Genomic DNA, 7,521 nt, shown 5'->3' on the forward strand with positions numbered 1-7,521 from the left:
TAAGGTTATGTGTATTTTTGTTTTAAAAAATTTTTGTTTTAAATATAGTCGAGGTCTAATATAAACCAAGACCTTTGTAATCAAAGAGTCCTGGATTCAGATTCCAGTTCTGCCACTTACTGGCTGGTAGTCGTCAGCAATTTACTTAGTCTTTTCTAAAGCTCATTTTCCTAGGCCATAAAATAATTTCAATAATTAAAGAATTAATGAGATAGCACATATAAAGATCTTACTACAGGGCCCGACTGTGTGCCTGTGACAGTACCCATTCAATATATCCTTTTCTCTTCTTCTCATTATACCGATAATTCAAACATACATCAAACGGGATTGAAAGGGAATTCTTGGAAGTTTTCCCTTATTGCACTGCTATTGAACTTTCCTAATTTCCATTCAGGATGCCTGGATGAGAGGGAAGTCCCCTAGTTCGGTTGCTAGAATTTATGTCCCTCAATGCCACTACTGTGTTCTTTTACCTATAAATGTCCATTTCTCTCACTATTCCAATTTAAGACTAAGCTTAAACATTATCCACCTACCTCAGCTGGAGCTCGGCCCTGAGAACAGGGGTGGGGTGGGACCCATTTATCCCAATTCTCTCTCAACTATCCACCAGGTTTTTAAAAACAAATAGGCCTGTTTATTCGAGAGGTAGCAATCCAAAAAGAAAGTAGTGCCAACAGCTGTCAGCCTCTTTTTGTGAGCCAGCACCTGTATACAGGGAATATCTGTTGTTTGTTCATATTCTCCCACCATGGACCCCAGAGCAGTGTAGTCTCTTGTTTTAGGTGTTTTCTCACGGAAGAGATGTGTCTGGAGGCAAGTGTCATGTTAGTGACCTTTCCTGGACTGTGACTTCAATTGCAACTGACTCTCATCTTCAGGGGGAAGCAAGAAAAGGTAGAACCCAGTCTCAATCATCACCCAGACAAGCAGGATACACATAGGAAGTTCCTCCTGTGCCCAGGATTCAGGCTGTCCTCTCTCTAGCCCCTACTCCACACAGGGCCCCACTGCTCACTAATCCACCTCCCTCAAAAATGGCTACATCAGAAGAAGGGATGTTTCTTCATTGGCTAATTTGTTCCTAGATCCAGTCATTAGAATCACTGACCTAGTTATTATTGCTTCAGCTGTTTTCTCCTGCAAAGGAGACCACATTTGGCAACACTAGAAATAACATTCTTGTGGTCACATCAGCAATGATGAGAACAGGGTTGTTACTTTTGCTTTCTTGTAAACTTTTTAGTTTATAAACAAACTAGATGCGTCTCTCCTTTCAACATCTCTCAAGGAGAAATAAGCACAAACAAAATAGAAGGAACTTGTATGCAGCATAAAGCATCATGTAGGAATAAACTCCTTTTGAAACTTTTCCATAAAGAGACCATTACAGATCGTCTGTTTCAAGTTTTCACTCTTGTTCGCTCTCTCTCTAAACACTTATTGAAAAGGGCACCTTGCTTATAGCTACTTCCTCCTACACTCTCTCCTAAGTGATCTTAATAAAACTTGTGTTTTTCTCTCTCTCTCCTGCAGTTAATATCCTTTACTAGCTCTCTACTGCCCTCATTTTGAGAATAGCACACGAGAAGCTTCACGATGAGGTTCCTGTTTGTTTACTCTCTAGCTTTTCTGCTACCAATCTTTCTCTATTTGTGCTGAAATAATACCAAGCAACTTATAGTTCCCTGAACAGTCCTCTTAGAAAGCCTAAGAGAATGCCTCTTCCTTCCCCCATCACTGGGGAATTTCTATCAAATTTTCAAAACCCACCTTGGACTTCAACGCCCCTGGAAAAAGTTTTCTGATTCAGAATTAATAACTCCTTCTTCTATGCACTATTCCATTCTACTCATTCATTTATTTGACAAATTCAATAACATTCGACAAATATTTACTGACCTACGTAACACATGTCAAGTACTGTGCTAGAGAATTTCATCACCATTATTGTCATCCTGGCTAACACTCACATAGAGTTCACACTGTGCCAGGCACTGTTCTAAATGATATACATGTACTAATTCATTGACCTGAGTAACAACTCTTTGAAGTAGATACTCTTACTATCACCATTGTGTATATGAAGCAACTGAATCCCAGAGAAGTTAAGTAACTTGCCCTTAGCTCCCCCGGCAGTCCAGCTTCAGAGTGCATGTCCAAGACAAGCCTCATCCATATGGTAACAGAGATAACAAGGCTCATGAGGAAGATTGACATTAACAAGCAATTATAGCACAATGTGGTAAAAGAATGAATACAAGATGCCGTGGAAGCGTGCATTTGAAGAACTAACCTATTCAGTTGGTGAGGCTTCCCTGAGAAAGATGTGCTTAAAGCTGAGTTGGTGAAGGATGAGTATGGAAACTGTCCACTTCAACCCCTAGATAGACTTCAAACTACTTGAGGGAACAGTCCTCTTCTTAGTTATCTCCGTATGAGAGGACCTATTCTACTGCTAGGCACACGCAATGTGAGGAGGTATTATTTGCTGAATAAATACATAAATTAAAATGTTAAGTATCTTCTATGAGCTCCACCAGGAGCTTTATTTTTATTTTTTTCAACATCTTTATTGGAGTATAATTGCTTTACAATGGTGTGTTAGTTTCTGCTTTATAACAAAGTGAATCAGCTATACATATACGTATATCCCCATAGCTCCTCCCTCTTGCGTCTCCCTCCCACCCTCCCTATCCACCCCTCTAGGGGGTCACAAAGCACCGAGCTGATCTCCCTGTGCTATGCGGCTGCTTCCCAGTAACTATCTATTTTACATTTGGTAGTGTATGTGTGTCCATTGCCCCTCTCTCACTTCGTCCCAGCTTACCCTTCCCCCTCCCCGTGTCCTCAAGTCCATTCTCTACGTCTGCGTCCTTATTCCTGTCCCACGCCTAGGTTCTACAGAACCTTTCTTTGTTTTTTTAGATTCCATATATATGTGTTAGCATATGGTATTTGTTTTTCTCTCTCTGACTTACTTCACTCTGTATGACAGACTCCAGGTCCATCCACCTCACTACAAATAACTCTCGTTTCTTTTTATGGCCGAGTAATGTTCCATTGTATATATGTGCCACATCTTTATCCATTCATCTGTCGATGGACACTTAGGTTGCTTCCTACCAGGAGCTTTAAATATTTTACTTAATCTGTATATAACAATTCTGCAAAGCAGTTATTTTTCTCTTCTGAATTACTAATTGAGAAACTAAACTTCAGTTCATTAGTGGACCTTTGTGTATTTCAAAATTCCTTGCTGTTCTGCAGTTTCAGAATTGACTCATGGACTGCTCTTTGACTTTTCAATAATTTATAATTTTATTTTATTTTTATTTATTTATTTTTTGGCCATGCCACGTGGCTTGCAGGATCTTAGTTCCCCAACCAGGGATTGAAACTGCACCCTCCGCAGTGAAAGCACGAAATCCTAACCAGGGAATTCCCTATAATTTTATTTTTGAAATACACATTTTCCCCATGAAACTCTAAGTGTTTTGTCCTATGTATATTTTACAATGAAAATCTAGGATTTTATTTTATAACCTGTGGGTTTATTTCATTTACCTGACTATTTCTTAGTCCATTCAGTCTGCTGTAACAAAAATCATAGATTAGGTGGCTTAAACGACAAACGTTTATTTCTCACAGCTCTGGAGGCTTGGAAAGTCCAAGATCAAGATTTAGACAGAATGAATATCTGGTGAGAACACGCTTCCTGGTTCATAGACAGGAACTATTTATGTCTATTACTATTGCTATGTCCCCACCTGGCAGAAGAGGTGAGGTAGCTCTCTGAGGTCTCCTATATAAGAGCCCTAATCCCATTCATGAAGCTCCACCCTCATCATCTAATCACCTCCCAAAGGCCCCACATCCTAATACCAACACTTTGTGGATTAGGGTTCAGTATCAATGTGTGAAGTGGCTGGGGCGGGGGGAGCAAGGGGAGGCATAAACATTCAGTCTACAGCAATTGCCCTAAGAGACAATTTTTGTTCATATTCAAAAGCTATGTACCTTGAACGACCTTTATAAAAAACACAGGATTAGGGGTGCTAACCCTCTATGCAGTCCAAAGTTTTTTACAGTCAGCCCTCTATACCCATGGTTCCTACATAATCATGATTCTACATCAGTGGATTCAGCCAACGTCAGACCCTATAGTACTGCAGTACATATTTATTGAAATAATCATCATATAAGTGAACCCACACAGTTCAAACCTGTGTTGTTCGAGGCTCACTTGTAATTGCTAAGTTGTCTATCTTTGAGGACTTTCTAAGAGAGTGCCTCAGCTTCTCAGCTTCATAGTGAAGATAAAAAAATAAGTGGGGAGAGGATAAGCCTTCTCATAACTTTTCCTTTTTATACACTAGGTAGTTCTTTCTTTTTCTTTTTTCCATTAGTAGGTACCTCCACGAAGAGAGAAGAGATGAACAGAATTATTTGAAAGCTGTGCTGGGAACTTATTCTGCGTTGACTGTACAAGTAGCCAGGAACTCCACACTCTTCCCAGAGTGAGAGACTGTACTCAACTCAAATTAAGTCTCTACTTGGTGGGCACCTCGTTTTCCCCATACTAGCTGTCTATAATCACTTAGAATCTAAACACAGATTGCCTGGTGCCCAAGTACTTTGAACCCCACTAATAAGATTGTTCACCCCTGTTGCACATGGGAGTCGAATGGGGAGTTTTAAGAGAATCTGGTGTTTGGATCCCACCCCCAGAAATTCTTATGTAACTGGTCTGGGCTTCGGCATTTTTAACAGCTTCTTAGGTGATTCTAATGTGTAGGCAAGGTTGAGAACCAGTGTTCTAGAACACTGGACTGTAGATTCTGATCCAGGAGGTATGGGGTGGGGATGAGGTTCTGCATTTCTTTCCTGTGCCTATGTGCTGAAATGGCTGCAAGCAGAAAGTACTAATGGAGCCCAGAGGAGGGGATACTACTTACTGCCTGGGGAGAAATTGGAATAGGCAAAATAACTGAACCTGAGCATGGGAATCAGGATATTTTCAATCAGGATAATTTGGTCTTTTCACACCAAAACACAACTTTTCCTCCAGCAAATTTAACTACCCTGTGGAATGCTCTTATCTCTGAAATCCCAGTTTTCACCACTCCGTGAACCATCTACTACTTCTATTCTTCTAACTCAACCTTATATCTCCATTATAACCAATCCTTACATTACAGAGAGAGTTCCAATTCATTGTTCCCAGCACTTCTTATCTACCTATCTATTGATTCAACAGTCCATCAGTCTATATATATCATTATCTATCACCTTCCTAAAATCTTTCCCCTCCACCTCCCAGAGATTCCGTGGTGCATCATTACAAGCACTTCCTTGTAAATATCCTTACTTGCCCCTCTCTGTGTGAAGTCCATCCTTAGTTAAATCCAGCTATTCCTTTCCACATCTGCATTCTCTTGACTGAAGTTTACTTCAGGACTCTTGACTGAAGTTTACTTGAGAAATAAACATAACACTATGCTGTCTGGACTCACTTTAAATTTATGACACAAATAGAAAATGGGCATTCAACCCCGCTGGCAATGTCACAATCTTTCTACACTTCACCTCCTCACTCTCAGAAGATACCTCTGACCTTCTCACTCCTCCAACCTTTAATATACCCTTCTTGCTGAAGACCTCATCTCATATTTTATTAAGAAAAGTGATGTGATCAGGTAGGAGCTATCTTATTCTCCCACCCAAACACAAACCATTGTATCTGAATTAAATCTTCTGTCTTTCCCTCCTGTTAAAATGTTGGGAATCTGGGTTCTTTTCAAAGGTCCGTCCCCCCTACTTATGCTTTGGATCCATTCCTTCATCCTCCTCTATAATTTCATTCCTGTAGGTATTCCCTTTTTCTCCAGCATCAAATAGTTCTTTCTGCATTACATCATTCCCACAAAAATATAAGCATTTATCTGCCAACACAACATCAACAACAAAAAACTTCCCTTGCTCTATTTGACCAACTATAGCCACCATCCTATTTCTCTGATCTTCCCCCTCCAAAAAAACAAAAACAACAAAAAGAAAACAAAAAACAAACAAACCCAGAAACAAAGGAAACAAAACCTTAAGACTTGTCCTACTTGTACACCTTTTGTTCTTCATACACTTCAGTCTTTCTGTCTCACTATACCTCTGAAACTACTCTTGCCAGAGACTAATGATTGCCATGTTGCCAAATCCGTTGTCACTTCTGTCCTTGATACTTGACTTCCATGAAGCATTTACTATCGTTGACCACTCCTGTTCAATTGTAAAACATTCTCCTCTTGATTACTATGACATCACCTTCTTACCTCACAGGTTATTCCTTCTCATTCTCTTGCTGGTTCATCTTCCTCCTTTGCCCAACTTTGAAATGTTGGAGATTCCCCTAGCCCAGTTCTCTATCTACAGTCTTTGATTAGATAATCTCATCTAGTCCCAAAGTTTTACGTTTCATGTATAAACTCATAACAACCAAGTTTATGTCTCCAGCCCAGAATCCATTCCAGACCAGTATATTCATCTGTTTACTTGACATTATCACTTAGATATCTAACAGGCATCTTGGACTTGATTATTGTCAATGCCCTCCAGCAAAAGACCGCTAGGAACACAACTGTAATTGAACGAGGTAGGTTTATTACTTGCTTCTGTGAGAATGCAAACCATGGAGAACCATGTGACATCTCAGTAAGAGGGTGTTAGCAACTTGGGTTTGTGTTATGTGATTTAGGGAAGGGTTCAAGGAAGAGGGATTTTGCTCTGGATTGGAAGCTGTAGGAAGGCAGGAGTAATTCTATAATCGTGTATTTTAATTAGTACTATCTAGAATGACTGAATATTATCTACTGGACAGAGGCTAAATAATCAGTACAGGAGCAGCAGTTCAGTCATATTATCCAGGATAAGGAAATGTTTGCTCATTTTTGTGACTTGGACAATGTTTATGTTTAGTCTATATCCAGGCATGATTACAGTGATCTTTTTTTTTTTTTTTTGTCTTCAAAAAAAGACTTTTTTTCTTTTGTCATCAATCATGGTCACAGAGTACCCTTGTCTGGTGTTGATGTTCTGTGAAATTTCCCCCCTCTAACTTACCAAGCTCATTTCTATCTCTGCACTTACTCTGTCCTTTGCCAATTAGTCTCTTTCCCATTTGGCTCCCATCATGGTGAGTCCTTCTTAGTCACCATCACATCCTTCCACTATTTTTCCTTCTTTGGAGCCCTAATCAGTATCTAAAAAGAATGTTGCTCATTTGTTTGTTTATTGCCACTGCCTCACTGGAATTTAGCTTCATAAAGGGATGGCGGTTTTTTCTATCATGTGTTCCCCGCTGTAACTCCAGCCTCTAGAAACCAGCCTCAGAGCCGAGGGCTCAAATATATACTGACTGACCGACTGAGTGAGTGAATGTCACTGGGCTCATTTCTTCGAATACAGCCATAAACAATTAGTATTTGCCTTTCTCTGTTTGCTTGCTTTTAACGGAGAGTAGGG

At 39.9% G+C, this 7,521-nt stretch overlaps 1 protein-coding gene across 1 annotated transcript in view; it reads right to left on the reverse strand.

Annotated features, from left to right (window-relative positions):
- HFM1 (helicase for meiosis 1) overlaps positions 1-7,521 on the reverse strand; it is a 206,513-nt gene that overhangs the window by 197,879 nt on the left and 1,113 nt on the right. The window lies entirely within an intron of this gene.

The sequence above is a fragment of the Stenella coeruleoalba genome (genome assembly GCF_951394435.1).
Source record: "Stenella coeruleoalba genome assembly, chromosome: 1".
NCBI lineage: Eukaryota > Metazoa > Chordata > Mammalia > Artiodactyla > Delphinidae > Stenella > Stenella coeruleoalba.